A 20663-nucleotide genomic window follows, 5' to 3' on the forward strand; every position below is an offset into this window, starting at 1 on the left:
GGGAGGAAGAAAAGGGCAGGAGTTTAGGTCAAGAGGTATCACTGCTTAAGCAGGGAGTACGTTTTATGATTCGCGATTTCATTTTTGGCTCTCCAGGACTTCAGGTCACTCACACACAAGATTTCTTACAGCTCAACCTCTGGCTGGCTCCAGCAAGGAAAGACACGAATGAGCAGGAAATAACAAGCATCTTATTTTATTGCCAAAAGTTAGCCTGAAGAGTTGAAAGCTTCTTTCCCATGAATAATCCCTGTGAGGGTATGGATAGGGAAGGTTTTTACCAGTGAACATCCATGCTTGGGAGTATTTGTCATTTAGATCTCAAAGGTATTTCCTTTGCCTCCAAATCAGTCTTTTGATATCATGGGCAAACATGTCATTAACCACCATTCAAAATTTAAGCTCCCTTAGGCCAGAAGCGCAGGAAAATTTATTAGATGGTTTAGTGACTAAAACAGACAATATTTAACCTGGCAGTCTTCTTTAGCAGAACAAGTGGGCTTGTTTTAACAGTAGTGATGTGGTTGCTGTACTTCTCTGAGCACATGTGCTTGGTGAAGTGTGATGAAATCCATGGCTGGCCAGAGATTGGAGATGCAGGTGCACGGACCCATCTGCAGGTCTGCACATCTCCTCACACAGTGAGCTTCCCAGAGATGGCCCAAAGGCTCTTAAACTCAAGATGAGGTTTTACTAGTATCTGAACTATAATTCTTACTCATTAAATAGAAACTCACAATTTAGAGAATGTATATTCACAATATTCCTGGAGGAAGGTTCCTTTAAAGGCATGTATCCTGCCTGCTGCACCTGGCAGTCTTCAGTACAAGGCTGCCTAATGCCACAATTACAAGATTTATCTTCAAGGTATGTATGAGATATGTAGCCACAAAAACAAATGCAATCTCAGGAGAGATTCCAGTAGCAGATCTTTAACCGCTTTTTTTTTTTTTTTTACTCTTTGTCTTCTACCAGATCTTTCATTCAAACTCAAAACAAACCCAAAAGCACCTGAGGCTTTTTTTACAAATATACAGAGAATTATTGGTGGCCTAAAAATTCTGAAGACGGTTGTTTTATATATTCTTGGTTGTTGAACAAAGAGGGGAAAAAAATTCTGTACTTGTATATTTGTGGAAATGTTGCTTACTACACAATATGAATAACTGCATCCATTGAAAGGTAAGATTCAGCACATGTATTTCTGTAGTTCTTTAAAATTATTTTGCAGGCAACAGACTGCACAAGTAACCTTTTACGAAAGAAAAAACAATTGATTAATTAAGTACGCTTTGTGCATGCTATTTTAAAACCATAATTCACCTCATAAGTCACCTTTAACAGAACAGGTTAGAGGTATATTAGTTTGCAACTAAAGCTAATCTTTAGACTTGAATACCATAAAATCAAGCGCCTAAAGGAACATTTACCTGTGTTTAGAGTCATTAGTACTCATGGATTGCATTAACATTTCAAGGATCTGAACTCTGATCAATTAAAGCACAATTAGCATAGAAAGAAAGGGTAGTTTAAAATGTCAATCTAAGCGTTGCCAAAGCTCCTAGTGAGGTGTTCACACCTCTGAATGCCTCTTTAGAAAAGGTGTCTTGGCAGTGACTGGACTCAAATGTAAAGAAATACCATGGCTGATACTGCATGGGAATTACAAAAGAAAGGAACTATGACACCTTTTGAATTTAACATGCACGAATGTGTACTATTAAGCTTATGTTACTGATGAATTTACTAGAAAAGACTAGAAAAGACCATTCTTTTCATGATGTTTGCATAATTATATCCACTGCAAGCCTGAGCCGTGAACAGCTCCTAAAATGCAGGAAGGAAAAGGATCACTTTGAGCTGTATCTGAACTCTCTTTCGCCTAAAAAGTACCTTTACTGTGCTCTTTTGTGGTACTGTGCAAATCTGGTTTTTATTGCAAGTGAAACAGCAGTCGCACATCTGGTAGAATTATAGATTCATAGAATGGTTTGGATTGGAAGGGACCTTAAAGCCCATCCAGTCCCAACACCCCTGCCCTGGGCAGGGCCACCTTCCACTAGCCCAGGTTGCCCAAAGCCCCGTCCAACCTGGCCTTGAACCCTTCCAGGGAGGGGGCAGCCACAGCTTCTCTGGGCAACCTGTGCCAGGGCCTCACCACCCTCACAGAGGAGAATTTCTTCCTTCGATCTAATCTAAATCCACCTTCTGTCAGTTTAAAACCATTACCCCCCATCCTATCCCTACCCCCCCCCCCCTCCCCCGATAAAAAGTCCCTCCCCATCTTTCCTGTAGCCCCTTTAAGTACTGGGAGGCCACTCTAAAGTCTCCCCAGAGCCTTCTCTTCTCCAGGCTGAAAGGAGAGAAGAAAGGAAATAAATGTATTAGGGATGTGTCTGTATGTGCAAAAAGTTGCTGAATAGAGCAATTAGTTAACCAGTGGCTTATCATTATTTATTAATTCTTTATGATATTTACACACTGCTTGGAGTGATTTATTTCTCTTTCTTTGTAAATCTTTCTGCATGCTGGAGTGCCCAGGGAGGGTGTGTGTATATCTTGGATATATAGAGCTCTGCACTGCAAGCTGCAGCTGCCATTCTCTTGCAGTTACATGTGGCCTGAGGGACTACGGTTTTTCATCATGAGCCATTCCTCCTTGATTCAGTTGGGGAACTGGAATCAGGACAGACATTATATTATGGGAAATGCAATCTCTACAGATTCTACCCCTGAATAAAATAGTGAGGAAGCCATTCTGTTATATAAGAACTGAGCAAAGCCTTTAGCTACATACAGTCCTAGTTGAGGTAAATACTGATGGTATGTAGTAATTGTAAAAAAAAAAAAAAAAAAAAAAAAAAGAATAAGTTTTCACACTGCTCTGAGTGAAAAGTGAATTGAAATAACTTTCACATCACTTCTGAACACTTTGAGTCAAATCTGTAATGTTTCTCCTCTGGTATTAGCAGAATTATATCAAAGATATATTTTTTCAAAATGTTATCCTTTTATTAAACAATATATTCTGTTCTCTTTCAGTTCTGCCCATTCAGGATCTACAGAGACTAGACTGATCAGTAAGGTCTTTTTATACTTCTGATAGTGGCCACTTCCAGGAATGGAGGAAATGTTGGTGCAATCTGTCCTGCTGAAGGGCAGATGAAAGATATTGATCTCAGATAAGTGCCAAAAAATGCAGACTCTGTTGAACTGGGAGAAGTGATGCCCACAGGCCACACAATTGCTTCTGTTTGATTTATGTGAAAATATATGTTAGATATTCATAAGCCTCGGGTGAAAAGACTTACAGCTCTTTTATACATACTGCTCTTAAATAACACTTCATTGCTGGAGTAGCTGTCCCAGGAAATTCTAATTGTCACCATACTACAGTGCTTTTTCTTTAAATCGTCCTACATATCAAGAGGTGTGGTGTATACGGTGAAATTGCCTGATGATAGTTGCAATAACCTCCTTTCTTTCCTTAATTTTCTAATTATCAGTCCAGACCCATTGACTGAAGAAAAGAAGTTGGGGTTTTAAAACCAGTGTACTTTGTCAGGGCCTGATTAAAGTTGTCACACAAACTGTTGTGCCATGATTTGCACTTGTACTAATACTCATAAAAACTTTTGGGGCTTGCAATTTATCCCACCTGATGTGTACCACAAAATAATATATTTTTATTTATTTATTTAGTACAAATGAAACTAAAAGCACACACAGACATATATATGCATGTATATAATGGAAAACCCATAAATAATATGCTCTTGTTCTAAGGATGAAGGTGAAGCAGAGAAACCATATCCCAGGGAACATTTACTTTCTTCTGATTTTACATTGAATTAATACTAATATCTGTGCTTTTCATTTGAAATAGAAAGTAAAGTCTCCCAAATCAAGAAAAAAAAGGAAGTTTATTGCTAAAGTTTATTTTAGTATTTAATACTTAGACGTTGGTTCTGACCTTTCTCACACAGACTCCATTTTATTTCATGCTCCACAGTGCTCATACCACAATGTATCTATTAATATTAAACATGTACTTTTGGACACTCATACAGGCTCAGCAAATTTTATGATTATAACCAAAGAGATTAAACTGTTGTTTATCCACCCTTTACAGACTATTTGCTGGTTTTTTTATATGACGTTAAAGTCATATCTTACATTTCCTTCTTCACTTCCCAAGCCTAAGATTATATGAACACGAAAAAGTCAGAGCCCAGACGCATATGCTTTGAAAGTAATTTTCTATCTTTTCCCCATGTCCCCTCTCTATTTAAGTTTCCATTTAGATACAGTTAAATCCATAAAATAAAAAATTACTTCTAAAAACACTTAAAGTTCATGATAGCTGGTAGTAAATTTAGACACTTCTCACAAAATCCCCAAACATTAACAAATTTCTCATTTACCTCTTGCCTGGCCAGAGTTAAGAAATACATTTTCTACTGGAAGAAAACTTCAAACAGAGCACAAGTGGGTTTGGTGGTTTTTTTGTTTGGTTGTTTTTTTTTTTTTTTACTTTTTTCTAAAATATTTTGATTGAGACACTATTTGGAGGCCAAGTACAAATTTAATTATGCGGTTTTACTACTAAAAACAATTAGGGCAGATTCATGAACCAATTACACCAATTGCCCTGTGGCTCCTTTTAGATATAGTAAATGCTTTCATTTTTTATCTACCACTTAAGCCATAATGAAGCAGATGGATTTCAGTTGCTCTGAACTAGTGGTTAATTTTCAGGGTTTTTACTTTTAGTCTCAGTAAACTAAGCAGGGAGGGCTATTACCTAGCTGTATAAACTGCTAGCTCATCTTTCAAAGGAAATGGATATTTGATCATTGCAAATGTCCAGTTACAAGTTTCCAGGCTGTGTATGAGCTGCTTCAAATTAAGTGAAGATTAGTAATATCAGTTGGTAATCTTCAGTGTTTAATATGACGCTTGTATTTGTAGACATTTATTGCGTATTGAATTGATTTAGTCAAATGATTTGCTCAGTTTGAGATGGTAGGCAACATCCTTTGGCATCCTTTAGTGTTGTTTCTGAAGATAGTAGAAATACTTGAGGACCACACAACAGAGGTATTCCACGTCTATAGATATGGTGCCAATATTCTTTCACCATTTTTATACAAGAAAACCAAAATCTAAGAATGAGAGCTGGTTGCTTTCCCTTGCACAGTAATTTCTGCAATTTTCCAAAGAAAAGAAATCAGCATTTCTGTAGTAAAACTATTTCAAGATATATTATTTGTATTTCACAAATATAGAGAACAACTTGCCAAACCCACATTAAGGTTGAGAAAGAAGGAAAAGGGTGTGACAAACAAGTTTTTTAGTTAAATGGTGGCCCTGCTTGAGCAGGGGCATTGGAGAAGATGAAATCAAGAGGTGCCTTCCAACCTCAAGCATTCTGTGATTCTGTGAAACAGTGGGTTATGAACAACTTCTGTGTTTTTACTTCCTTAGAAATGAAAATGATTTGTGATTTCTATTTTTGGAGCTTATACAATATACCAGTTCTACCCATGATGTTTAAACTGGTGGAAATCAAAATTGTGAAAAAGCCAAAACAGTGATCTTAGACATACAAGGTAAGATTTATTTAAGAGTGGTCATGTGTGGTTCCTCTTTCTTTCCATTTGACTGATGAGTGCTTTTGAAATGGGTATAAGCTGAATTGTGGTAAAGAAGACTCCAAATGATAAACAATACTGTTTGTATCCCACTGTCCTTGGTCACACAAACAGTACTACATCCCCAGTGGCCTTTGTATGTATGTAGTATGAGGATGTGTTTTGTCTCCTCACTTTCAATTTTTGTGTCCTCACTTTCAGTTGAACAGTTAACAGTAAACAAAGGCTTTGATGGCTCCTGGTAATGTTCCTACAGAATAATTATGTACTGAGTTTCAAGGGAGAATGCAGCTAGCTAGAATGTCCCTAATGGCATCTGAAAAGTAATGCTTGCATTTCACAGAAATAAGAGATTTTACTATAAATTCTACCTTTTGTAAATGCAACAAAATATGACGAGAAGTGAAATTAAAAAAAAAAAACAAACCAATTTTTTTTGAGATGCATGTGGAAAAAGAGTGCATGTTTGCTATGCACCTACTATACACAATTACAGAGTCATTTTAGAATTGTCCCTGGCAGAGTAGTTTCTTTTCAAAACTGCACTTGTTTAGTCAAAATTAAAAAAATAAATTGTGGTTTGAAAATGTTTTAGTTCCAGAATACCTGTTAAGTATGAGTACAGTAGGATGTCCTTTATTACCCACTGAATTCTCCTTAATTGCTTTTAGTCTGTATGCAAACACAAATGAAAGACAATAAAGGGACTAACCTTTTCCTGTAAGCCTGACACACAACGATATGCAATTTCCATTTCCCACTGCACTGTTAGAACGATCAAGCTTTGTTTGTTTTAGTATTTATGATTATAAATTAACTAGTCATAACCCAAGTCATTTGCATAAGAAAATTATCTTCCATCAAGTATGATTTTACTGCATGTGTTTTAATACTGTAACAGCCTGTTAGTATTTGGATAAAGGGATATTGTAAACTCTAATTTAGTCTAAAAGGTACCCTAAAAAAAAAAAAAAAAAAGGCTGTTATGAAACTTACCGTTACAGCTAAATATTCTCATAAACTGAAGAGGAAGAAATCTAAGTGAATTTAAAACTAAAATAACCAAATAACTGAAATAACTAAAACCAGCTACTTTGTTACTAACAACATGAAAATGATCGTGAACATGAGCCAAAGTTGCTGAAGTCAGTAACAAAACCGAAACTGATGTCCCTGGCATTTTATCGTTCAAGTTGAGAGAAAAACAATGAATAAATATGTTATACAAACACTAAACTTACAAAGGTTTTCCTAGGAGTTTCTCCCTGAACTAAGGAGTGTGCTGAAGGTTCTCCCCAAACTAAGAGAAACCCTGAAGTTAAGGTGAAGCAGGGAAAAGTGGTTTTGATACTGGCAGTATACCTGCATGGGTAGCAAACAGCTTGTTTACCCCCTGTGAAAATGGTATGAGTATGCTTCAGCCAGCCAATATTTCTGTCCTGTAAGAGGATAAAAACTTAAGTATTTGTGGGCTGAGACACCAAGACAGTGAATGAAATTGGCTTATCGCACTGCAACCTTTGAACAACAGCAGAACTGGGAGGGTTGGCAGCTGGACTAACTCAAGTTGGCAAATCTCTGAAATCATTCTCGTGTTTGTATTGACAGTCCCGCTATGCCTGCACCACATCGGGGAATGGAACTACATTCAGTGGCCCTTACACATGATTGACTGCAAAGATGCACCAAAGTATTTTCCTGAATCAAGTCCTAATCCCTACGTTTTTGTCCACTGGGTGCCCAGCTGAGAGTGGAAACTTCAGTTTATAAAGTTGGAAAATGTTTACTTTTTAGCTCAATATATTTTTAAAACCTTTAAAAAAACCTCTCTTGAAGAGCTAATAAAGCTTACTAGCTGGGGGAAAAAAAAAATCATTTTATTGCTTTTTCTCCTTGGTTGTTTATTTTTGTCTTGCAGGAAGGGAGGATATCTTAATCTTATTGCTGTGGTATCTGTCTGGATATAAATTAATCTTTGAGTTTGCCCCTCCACCCCTCTCTTGAAAAAATCTTTAATCCTTATACAAGTCCTAGTGCTATGGTACATGTCAAAGAGACTTCCTATCAGGTTAGTCAGTCTCTTCCAACATCAGTCATCTAAAGGAACTATAGTACAGAGAGGCTAAGGATTAACTCTTTGTTACCAAGACTGAAATTATTCCATAAAACCAGTAGATTGTTATTATGCTTTTATTCTTATATTATTAATAATTATACCAGAATGGCATTACTCTATCAACATCTCTCAAAGTTTATGCCTGGAGTTAACATTATTGTAACTGCTTTCAAGAGGTCTCATGCCCAGCAGCTGGATGAACAAGGTAGTAGCAACTGCGTAAACCCTGCAGCTACCTCAGTCCGCTTGGGCGCTAGTTGTGATGTCCGTGCTGGGACCATGCAGAATTTGCACTGAGATTTAGTCTGTAAACCAGCAACCACTTCAAACCTGTGCTTATACGTTCCTGACTTAGATGTGCAAAAGATATTACCTAACTCCCTTCCCGGTGTAGTGAATGGAGGAGACAGTAAATGAGAAGATCCTCAGGCTGTGTGAGTGCAGTGATTTTTAGCTCATGAAATAAGACCTGTAACTTCATAAAAATAATTTTATTTTCTCCCTTTTCTGTATTCACAAGCTTCTTTAGGCTATTGTTTTTCAAAATGGTCACCATGATAATGTGTGTAGATCTAGCACTAGTAAATACTAGTGGTGCCTTGTTCTTCTCAGATTAATAACACCATATTCCATAAAGTGTTTTCCATTGTCCGTAGTAGGAGCATGGACTGCAGTATATGCAGTGATCACTGCAACAAATACTTCCTGCCTGATGAAAAACGAGGTGAAAGAAAGAAATGGGAGAGCATATGGTGGGATTTTAGACAGGTTGGTTGTGTGATCATTGATCAGGTATCTACACAGAAACAGCCATATTTTGTGGTCGATATACTTGCTTATAAAGACCAAATATACAAGCGTTCTCTTATTTTATTAATTAGGTAAAAGCAGAGTTGTCTCTTTCTGTGCATGTCGATGAAGTGAATTAAGTTATGAACAGGGAAGAAAAATGGTGTAATATATGACAAAGTAGATGATATGAAAGGGAGATAGAATATTCTATGCAAGATGTTACAATCTGCTCCTCTCATTTTATTCCTACTGTGAAAATACATCAGAGGTGCATCCTAATAGTATAGTGAATATAAATTCATGTGCTAGCTGTGTGTGATCATCTGAACAGTCTTTTTAAGCAATTGTGAATTCTTGTCCTGAGATTCCTATCTGAATCAGCTATGTGTATTTTGAGGAAAACCTAGCTTAATATTTTAATTTATGTCTTCATATTTTCTTTAAGTACAAGTAACTTGCCTTAAAAATCATATCAAAATCAGGTAATGATTTTGCTGAAGGTTGTACAGATGCTTATTGATCAAGGTAGAAACATGATACTGTTCAGTCATTCACATCTCAGGTATTTGGGCTTTTTAACACGCAGCTTAGACTAAGCTTTCTGGATATGTTCCTTGGTAAAGAGGGAAAACCACAGAAGTATCTTTTCCTGGTTTTGTTTTGGTTTTTTTGTTTGTTTGTTTGTTGTTTGGGGTTTTTTGTTTGTTTGTTTGTTTTGGGTTTTTTTTTTTAGGTATTGCTTCAAAATGTTTATTTCTAACTTAATTAGTCAAAGTCTACCTGGTGAATGAAAATGTTCTAAGTTTTACATTAGCTATATATTTAGGATGTTTAACTATTCTAATAGTATTATCTACTTTCTAAGCTCTATATTTTACAACAGTGGGATTAATAACTCAGGCTGCTTTAAAAGTTGCTCAGACAAAGGTGGTTTAAGATCTATAAGGAGTGACAGAATTATTTGTGAGTGTTCTGGGATGATGTAATTTACTCTGTTGTAATCTGGAAAACAAAATTAGACAACTCTGAAAACTCCCTGCTGAACCTTAAGAGTACAAATTTCCGTCCTCACAAAAAAATGCATTTCATACAGGTTTTGGTTTTACTAACTTAGGTACCTGAGAGCAGAATTTATCCTTGAAAGGTTTTCACTGTGTTATTTGGAAGGAAATCTCGCCACAGTTTTGTTGGACCAGATGACCTCCAGAGGTGTGTTTCAACCTCAACCATTTTGTGATTCTGTGTAAGGGACAAGAAATGCAAATGTGGAGTCCCAGGGGATAACTGTGGTTTTTTTATTGTTCAGCTGTGACTTTGCTACTGTAAAGATGCACTAACAACCATTAAGATGCTAGCATTCACTGGCCTTGTAAAGGCTCTTGATTAAGTGCAAAATGAAAAAAGGGCCAAAAAGAAAAAGAAACCTCTCAAAGTGCCACAGAAATACATTTTATTGATTGTTTAATCTGAACAATCATTCCTACATATTTATCATAATCTCTTTACTTCTGACTTCATTGATGAGATAATGATTCTTCAATAGTATTTTTTATTTGTTCATGCATTCCAAATAAGGTTTTTTTGAACACTTCAGATTTTGTAGGCTTTTAAAATTTTAACTTTAATTTCCCTTTCACTAACACTTTGACTCTGCACTGAACTGAATTCTTTAAATATTTTATCCTCATTATAAAACCCACTCATAATTTCCTTTCCAACTTAAAAATATAACACTACTCCACTCTTGCATTCATCTACTCACAACAGAGGTCACTACTTTGACCTTGTCATCATTTTATGATGTATGTATTTTCTAGGTTTCTTTCTGTCATTTGATCATTGATCACTTTTTCCCTCTCTTTACAATAGATGTGCCAATACCAATTAGTCTTGAACCACTTGTTATTTTGTGACCTTTTAAAAGGCCATGTCGCATGATTTATTTGCTTCTGCTGTGTGTGTTCAGATATTGTTTTGCTGTGGTAGGATCATGGGCCTTCTCTGATTCGGTAATTCATTTCCTTTTTCCTAAATGAAAACCCATCAGGAAATATTGACATTCTTACTCCAGTAGAGACTAGTAAATGTTATCTGGAGAACTGTTCTGTTTGATTTCCTAATTTTAATTGCTTGAGGCAATTCCTCCAGGTCTTAAATTAATTATAGGGAAAGAGACTTCTAGACACTGTAAAGTGAATGTGGTTCTGCTGTAGAGAGCAGCAGGATCTGGCGTGCAGACGTGGATGGAGTGGGAGGAGGCAGGTGTCACATAGTGGCAATGAATAGTGCAGCACTGAAGAATTTAGGGGAGGTGGAAAAGAAAAGGAGGAGCTGGTGGATATCTCCATGTGGAGAATCAGAACACTATTTTTAAAGAGAAGAGGTGAGGTTGTGTTTTTTTGGTGTTTTTTTTTTTTTTCCCCTGTTTTCTTTAATATAATTTACTGCTTTTGTCTATTGTATTAAAATTCCTAATTTAATAGTTTTAAAAAGTTCTTAGTTTTTTTAAATAGATGAAGTAATGCTAATATTTCAAAACTAAACTGCACTTTTTAGGTAATTTTTTAACAAAAGGGTCATTATCTCCTCTCTTGGATAACTACAGATATTCATGTTTATATGTTAATCTGTTTCTCCAGATTGTAATAGTCATGTTCTTTCTCTGTATAATTCAAATAGACTTCACAGGAGAGATATTTACCTGGAGGAGCTGGAGAGGCAAAATATTAATATAATTTTTACTATCAGCAACTACTGCTATTTGACCCACTGGTGAGTTCTGTCCTCTCCTTTATGTGGGATCTGGAGTCCATATTTCTGACTGACTTGCACAAAATTAAAACTAAATACCAGCCCACCAAGCAGAGTATGGATCGGCAAGTCTGAATTTACATTTGTTTCAAACCTCATATACTTATCTTAGTATATGGTATATTGTTTTAAGGATCACTTTTATGATTTATTTACGTAAATTGCTGGACTCAAATAAAATATTATATAGTAAGCAAAGTGCCATGGGCCAACGTTTGAAGTCCTATGTCAAAGGAGAATATATAAATGAAAATAAAATCACATATTTGGGAATATAACGTTGATCTGTTGTATTCAACAAATACTGAATTTGACATTGGATTTTTCAAAACCAAAACACAAGATTTTGCTACTCAAACTAAAGAAAAACTTCTTCTGTTAAGGCTGTTTTACTTGTTGGGATTTAGACCAGATCAAAGTATTCCGGGTTCAGTCAAGTGCCTCACTGACTGACAGGCAAGTGTCACCTAAGTGAAATGAAATGCATCCAGGCTAATGAAATCCTTGCCTTCTGGTTACGCTTATGGAGAGCTGTATTTGTGGGGTTATAGACGTCAAACTATTTTGAACTGAACTAAGATCACCACTAATTTAACATAGCCTCGCAGGCTTCTACCCAAAAAGATGAAGATGAAAAGTATTGGTTCCCATTTCATTCCCCTGAATCCAAAAGCTGAAAAATCTTAAGCCAATGTTCACAAGTTAAAAAGGTGTATAATAAGCCCAGTTTATAAATAATCATCCCCTTCTCTCTCCTAATGTCCAAATGGAAGACTGTAGCCTTCTTTGCTACCTGGCCAGGCAAGGATGAAAGTCCCCCTCTGTTTCTCTTGTTCATCATTCTTAACGACCAGGGAAAATTTGCTGAGAAGAGTGAATGAGCCGTTGTGGAAAATCTTGGCTTGAGATAATAGGGGAAGACAGATAAAACTATGACTCTATTATTTACATTACCTGAAAGTTAGCAGTGTTAGCGCTGTCGTGTAGGTGGGCATTAAATGACACTGTGGCCTTTTAACATACAGCAGGTTGCTTCAACTCAGCTTTACACCAGCTACTCTGCAGTAACTGCTCATGTGCATATTCTTAACTTCAGACAAATATGAGGTAATGCAACGTGACCTAAAGTCACTGGCTTTAAATTAAACTGAATTACTTCACATTTGTTGTGAACTATGAGCACACACATGGTGAAAATGAACTAATCGAACAGCATAATTTAGTGAGACAGACTATTGGTCTGTGGGACTAGCTCTTATATCTTTTTGTAAAGGAGAGAAAAGTATGAAGAAAAGCATGTGATGAATGTTTGTCACATCTAATGAACTGGAAAGTGTTAGGCAGAAAGGTCATGTAAGAAATTTACTGTCTCTAAGAAAACAGAGGCTTGCACCTTGCTTTCAGATAATCTCTGACTCTGTGAGGCAGTTTAGACCTCTAAGTCTGCAGACCAGATTTCCAGGAAAGAAAAATTCTAATGACACAATCCTAGAAAGTGTTCTGCAGAAAAAAATACAAAGTGAGTGTGAATTAATTTCAGTTATGTTAAGTACTACTTTTAATGTTAATGTTCTGTAACACTCAGAAGTACTAGTCAGAATTAAGAGCACAGTGTTGAACATGCAGAGCACAGGATAAGTCTTTGTATCATAAAGCATATGCAAGAATTTCTCAAAGGAAAATGATATATCATTTAAGCTATCCAGATTTAAAGGACTGCCATTTATCTCAGGAGTAACTGTCATAAAGTGTCAGTATCCACCTTGGAAAGAAATGACATAGACCTCTATAACAGGCATAATAGGCATTTGTAGCATGCAACAGAGTATTTTTCTGATGTAAAAATTACTTACACACACTTAATCATTCACGGTTGCCAATCCAGGATATTCTAACAAGGATGACTCTAGATTTGGCTAATAACCGGAATGAAGTTTGCAAAAGAAAATGTATTACAGATAAAAGAAACTTTTCAAAATTCCTCACAGACTGCTTGGTGGGCCCCACAAGTACATGTTCAACAGAAAGCTGGATCCTGATAATGAAGAGGGATTTTTCTCCCAGCTGGTAAGTTCAGTGTGAATTGTGAGCATTGTAATTATAATGTATTTCACATTCAACTAAATGATCATAAGAGGTCCTGTTCTACAGCCTTCTCCCTGTGAGGGGAAAGTTTAGTCCAGGGGCCTGGCAGTGTGTTTCCTTGCATTAACAACATTTGGTAGATGAAATAACACCTTACCATATTTTCCCAATTAAATTACCTTTAAGCATGTCTGTGAATTAAATTTAGATTGAAGCCACCTTTGGCTCCCTTGGCTGTGCCAAGCTTTTCCAAGTCATGCCACAGCAGCTGGGCCTCTGTATTTTTTACTTTGTTTACAGATTCAACAATTCCAGAAGGAAGACAAAGTACATTAAACCCCTTACCTTTGTTTATAATTCTATTTGGGAACAAAATCAGAGTACCCCACCTTCCCAGAGGAGACCTCTAGTGAATCAATTTTGTAAAACTTGTGCATCTTGGTAAAAGAGACTATAAGAGTTGAGATTTCAATTGTGATGGTCTGCCAAGAGGTAAAAATATTAAGACTGCTAAAGGAAGCTGCTAACACAGATGTATGAAGGAAGCAAAAAATAGAGATTTTTAAGGAGTTAAATTTATTCTGAGTAAAAATGTGAAAGATTTACATCTAAAAATAAAATTGAAAATGTGGAATATGTAGTAAACATAAAGGCTTATTCAGTATTAATTCTCTCTGTTCCTATTTCTTAAGTTCACATTCCACGGGTGTAAACTGAGTATTTTACTCTTTGCCAAACCTTCACAACAGCTTAGTTCATGCCTAGCCCTCATGACTGGACCTTTACTGGAGTTACACTGGCTGCTGGAGTCCACGTGTCCCTGTGGGCTAAGGGGGAGCTTCCTGAAAAGTCGGGGATAATGGTGCAGAGCAGGAAGATCTCTTCTTTTCTTTCTGTCTGTTGAAACTGGAGGCAGTTTTATTCCACTGGAGTGCATAGCAAGATTTCCCTAGATGCTCATGTCATCCAAGTCACACTTGGCTGTCACAAATTTCTCCTAAAGTGGGTTGTGGACTGCAAAATCCTAGATATATATCCTCCTTCTTAAGATGACATAGACGTCAAACAGAGCACAATTATGCTCCTGGCTTAGGAGAGGCAGCAATGTTAAACTGCCCGTCCAGGCTGCAAGCTAATCTATGTCATCACCTCTTTGTCATCTCAGAAAATAATGAATGTAAGGCCTTGATACAAGGACAGGAGCCTATTTCATCTGTGGGGTTTTTTTGTTCTGAGTTAACATTCCTCTCCCTCTCTCATTTATCTCTGACAAGTACAATGTTTAGGAGTCAAAGACTTATGCACCTTTGCAAGAAGGTCTGATTTCTAGATCAATAGCGTCCTTCTAATATACCAATATAATCCATCCTCCACCATTACCTTATCATGAATCAGAAACGTGAGAATACAGTCTAAGGCCTTTGTTACCTTTGGTAATTCATCCTGCATTTTCAGGTCATTTCTTCTTTTGGTGTTTCAGTCTTTTTCATTTAACTCCACAGTAAACCCTTACATTTTTGGCAATGTGCCCAGGGTCTTAAAAAAAAAATAGGGAGGAGAAAAAAATTCTTACGTTTCCCAACCCTTCAATGTGAGCAAACTGTTAAAGCTTCTAAAGTATTACTGTCATTTTAAAACCAGAATAGTTGCCTCCTTTCTAAAAACAGTGGCGCACACAACATACCTTTGTACTTCTATAGTGTTTGACATTTTATGTGCAACAAATATTGACTCCAACATTCCCTTGACAGAGCACAAAAATTCATTTTGTGAATGGTATTGACAGCCTAAGTAGGTTCTTTCTTTTTCACTTGAATAGGCTTCTCTAACTTATTAACTCAGTCTTGAGGGTTTTGAATATTTACCTCTAAGATCTAGATATATTTACAGCACAACATATATTTTGATATGCAGGAGGCATAGGATGAAGGTTACCATTATTGTAAAACTTCATAGAACACCCAAATGATAAATAGCTATCAAAGAATAACCCCTAGATCATAAAATGGATAGAACAGCTTCAGGCAGACTCTGAAATGACATATTCCTGAGGTGGTGGCTTTCATTTGCCATAACTTTCCATCCCAGTATGCAAGTCTGGCTAGTGATGTTGAGGTAAATAGAGGGAACTTTAGAAATTCATTTTGGTTATTTTTATTTGATGAAATACAAACTTTGGTTTAATAAAAAAAATTTTGATTCAGAAAACTCACCAGATGATCCTGCAAACACCACCCCACCCCCGCCCTGATCCGTTTCTGTAATTTTGATGACAAACAGAGAAGGACAAGGCAAATCTCCAGGAATATTATATAATGAATCATAATTTGATTAAAAACGTTTCTGGATACTATCTTTAACAGCTCATCTGGAACATATCAGCTCTCCCAATATGACAAGTTTTCCAAAGAACATATCAGTGAATTAGGTTTCATATCTGATGAGACAGACTTCAGAGATCTATATCTCAGCTCATTTGGACCTCATACCCTAAACAGACCAAGATAAGGTTTTTTTGCTTGTTGAGTCATCCATATTTGCCTAGATAAACAAAGATGAAAATTGGCCTCATTTTTTAAAGGTTAATTCAAGAAACTTCAAAAACCTTAATTTCCTTCTACTGATTTCTTTTTGTTGATTTTTCTTTCTACTGGAGAGGGACTTTTTACAAGGGCATGTAGTGATAGGGCAAGGGGTAATGGCTTTAAACTGACAGAGGGGAGATTTAGATGAGATCTAAGGAAGAAATTCGTCCCTGTGAGGGTGGTGAGGCCCTGGCACAGGTTGCCCAGAGAAGCTGTGGCTGCCCCCTCCCTGGAAGGGTTCAAGGCCAGGTTGGACGGGGCTTTGGGCAACCTAGTCTAGTGGAAAGTGTCTCTACCTGTGGCAGGGGGATGGGAACTAGATGATCTTTAATGTCCCTTCCAACCCAAACCATTCTGTGGCTCTGTGATCCATCAACATTTTCATAAACAAACTGTGTTTCTCTTTGAGCTGTAGCTGGTTCACTCAAATAGGATAAATCTGTTCAAATTCTTTGTAACTGGGAGAAAGTGTAGTAACAGTCACTCTTGCTTAAAATCACTTTGGTGAGCCTTGCAGCTGTGGCAGTCAGAGGAGCTAATTAAACCCTATCCATAGTTTCCCAGTATACAGACTTAAGTGTTTGTCTTCTAACATGCTGCTTACTGTGAAAATTCATGAATTCATGCTTTATCACTTAAGTCCGCTCTACAATAGAAACGAAGCTGTTGGTATATCCCTTGGCATCCTAGCCCTGTGACACAAGAATTCTCTGATCAAGACTTTGAGTTTATGCAGCAGCTTCCTAGTTAGGGTGGCCCTGGAGAGGTTCCCTGGGAAGAGATCTTCTCTCCTACTACCTCTGCTTCACCTCCCCAGTTTATTCCCTGTCGCATGCTTTATGCATTATAAACTTTTAAATGTCTGAAGTAGAAATATTGCACCCCAATAATACAAAGATACAATGAATACAAGATCTTTTAGTAACTCATGGTTGGGTTTTTGACTGTGTTTCTCAACCTTTTCCTGGGGTGCAGTCCCCTTCTGTTCCGTTTAGGCTGATCTGTAAGAAGGAGCTTGGTTCCTCCAGAGCTGGGGAATAAGAAGTCGCTCAGCTGAAAGTATATGTGCTCCCTCCTCTGCCCTAAAGGCAGGGAACTGCAGGTAGCAACGATGTGCAGTTTTCTACTTTGCCTTTGAAACACTGATAGGAAAATACTAGGAGAGCATCTCAGTGATTTCAGGAAAATTTAATCTTTTGCTTTTATTTTAAGTTTCCAGGTTGCTAGGAAACATTTGCAGTACAACTAAAGAGGAATGAAGTATATTACAGTTATAAAATATTCCAGTGTTAACTGAGGAGCACAATAGTTTAAAAGCTATCATTAGCTCCAGGAACTGAAAATACTGCAACATTCTCAATTAATTTTAAGTTTTAGTGACTTTCGTCTAGAATTTAATGTTTGTTTCTTTGGCAAACCAGAAAGCCCTTGCCTGAGAAAGCTCAGCGACAGCTATATAATATTATTGTAAGATGAAAGACTTTGTTTTCAGAGTTAAGAAGGCAATCTATGTTGAGGGCAGTCATAATTTTTACTCTATAGCAACATATTTTATTTATTGTTTATGTTAAGTAAATAAAAGTAATAAATGTTAATATTTATGTTGTGTATCAAACTGAATGACAAATAATGCACTAGGTGAGGCACAATAAATGCGTATGTTGTATACACTCATATTTAAAAAAAATCACTAGTTAATCCTTAGATTTCTAGGACTGAATACATGCTAAAGGCAAGATAAAAGTAGAGATTGATCAGTAATATTAGAAGCAGCTTTTTCAAAATTAATATTTTTAATTTTAGTGTGGGACAGTACACGCACTCATTTCTCTCTAATTATCTCACTAATGCTTTTTCTTTATGTCTTCAAACTTGTTCTGGAGTCCCTTGTTTGGTAGAAGGGAATTTCACAGTGAAGCTCAGATGTCACGCTTCCATGCTAATAAAGTTAATGTCAACAATCAAACCTCTGATAAGAAGTTCAGATGGAGATAGTCTTTACTGAGTTCCTAGGAAACATACATTCATATGTGTTCACAAAATAAAAGGAACCTGTAGAAAATGTTGAAAGACATTTTTCTGAGAATAATAGCAGAGTGGCTGTTTTTCATTAACTTTAACATGGCTGCAAATGTGGCATCACCCATATACAACAAAGTTGTTCATATTCTTTCAGGATTTGTGAGTGTGATACAATACATTCTTTAATGAAACAGAGATAACTAGAAGTGTTTTAATGACAGGAAGATGTTCTTGTTCCCAGAGCTTGTTTTTGTCTTTCACTTAATAGCATATATTTATCTTCAGTGAGGATTAAACGCCCTGTCTGAGATGATGAATAATAATTAGCAATCTCTAATAGACAAAGGATGGAATTTATCTTCAGTTGTTAAACACCTGAATTTGGTTGCCCATGTATAGGCATCTACATGTGAATGAGATGCCTCAACTTCCCCAAGGGTCCCTGGACATCTTGTAAGTAGAGCCAGTGAAGTCTGGAGAAGTACTCAGCTGACCCTGAAGTTGAGGGATCCATCTGGCCTGTCAAATTGTCCCAGGCTTCATTAGCTTGTGATGACTTTGAGTTTAATTTAGCTTTGCACTTTGAGTTTAATTTAGCTGTATCACCTGTTCCCTTGGGTTATCTGGGTATCCTGTCTGGAGACCATCTGCAGCTTAAATTGGACATTGGTGTTTCTTGTGTCCAGGGCCACAGCTGTCAGACCCAGCCACAGGAGGTGAATATGCCAGGGTTTTTAAATGGCACTAAACTAACTATGGGCAACTGAACCAGGCCTTCAAATACTGTAGATTATGATGAAAGAGTAAATACTTTGTTCCCATAAAGACACCTACACCTAGCTCTCTGAACCTGTCACATGAATTTCTCCCCGTTTTAAAAGATGATAAATGCCATCATATTTAAATCATTTTACAACAACAGAAATAATCACACAAAGACTTGCAAACCTGCTTTGGTTAAAAATAACATAAACTCAAAGAACAACATTTCCTATTAGTCCTCCTCCTTAGTTTTCAACCCCAACTAGATAAAAACCTCAGTGCAAACTTTTGTCACATCCATTTTTTTCTTCTTTTTTCTATTAGTTTTATTGTGTAAATAAAATTTCTTTCCAGTTCATAAGATATAAATCACATCATTTATTTTCATCCTTTATCCCTAATCACTCAAAAGGAAAAATACAAACAAATATGGAAATTCAGCCTTTGTCTCTTTTAGTAATTTCTCTTTTTATTTTTATTAACTACCATGTTTGAGTTTCTCCTCTCAAGAAATCATATCATCATGTAATCATTTTCTTCTCTTAGCTCCTCTTAGCTTAGTTTAATATTTGGAACAGCTTGAGTTTGACAGATCAGATTTGGTGAATGTTAATAAGCTAAAGTCAGTAAAACATCTGTCCAAATAATTTATTACAAATGTATCACTGTTAGATAGGTTTAGATGCTGTTGGAAGCCATTAGAGAAGTTAGCTTGCAGCAACTTGCAGCATTTAAAAATTTTCTAATACTGGGTTTGACAGAGTTTTGAATGCTGTAATTTATATAAGATAAGCAGACATTGTGTTTTTATTGTGCTGTGAGTATTCTTTCTCATTTCCTTTATAAAGATCATTTAGTTTTTCTTATATCTCTCCACAGTGAGCAAGCCCCTCTATGAAAACCTGTAAAAGAGGACTACCCATCTATTCATGTTTTCTGTTTCACCCTTGTATGTACATTATGGTTTTTTGCGTGCTGTGCGCTATTGTAAGAATAGCTGTCTGTATTGGGTCACACTGAAGGTGTGAGTAGTCTGATATTTGAACTCCAATGGTGGCCAGTAATTGGTGTCAAGGAAGTAAAAACCAACAGAGTTAAGCACCCATTATATTCTCTTAGTTTACAGCCACCCCCTGCTCAGAGATTTACAGAAGCTGAATTTCGTAGCTGTTTCACTAGTACCAGTTTATATCCCGCGTCTTTTGCAAAATTTAATTGACCATCTTTGGCCATGGTGAAAAATGTTTTCTTTAAGTAGAAACCTGAATTGGATACTCTGTGCACTCCCGCCTGGATGTCAGAAAGTTGAACATCTGACTGATTACAATTTCTGGCTCGTTTTCCCATTCCTCACTCTGGCAGACCGTAGTTTTATTAAAACAATATTAACACTAGCTTTTTATCATTCCAGTGAAAAGAGAAGTATTTCTGAATTCTACGGGGAAGGCGAATTCTTAAGGAAATAGTATGCACTTGTCATAAGTACAAAATATGTATCAGGTAATGTGTAAGATATGTATTTGATTAGTCAAAGCTCTACAAATCCCAAAGGTACATTTGGAGTAACCTATCTATTCTGATGCACAAGAAAGTCTATTCTAGTGTATAAATTCAGACATTTGAGAAAGTAAAGTATTGAATTTTCCAGATTCCAAGTGTAAACAGAATGTTTCTGCTGTATTATGCCTAGTTTTTTCTTGTAGGTTTACTAGTCTGTTTCTTGTAGGATCCAGGAAAACCTAAGACATCTTTGCTTATCTGCTGCTTAAGTAAGATAGTTAAGATGTGTTAAATTTGGAGTAACTTAGTATTGTGATGAAAAATTTATCTTTCTTG

The sequence above is a fragment of the Strix aluco genome, chromosome 9, assembly GCF_031877795.1.
Source record: "Strix aluco isolate bStrAlu1 chromosome 9, bStrAlu1.hap1, whole genome shotgun sequence".
Lineage (NCBI taxonomy): Eukaryota > Metazoa > Chordata > Aves > Strigiformes > Strigidae > Strix > Strix aluco.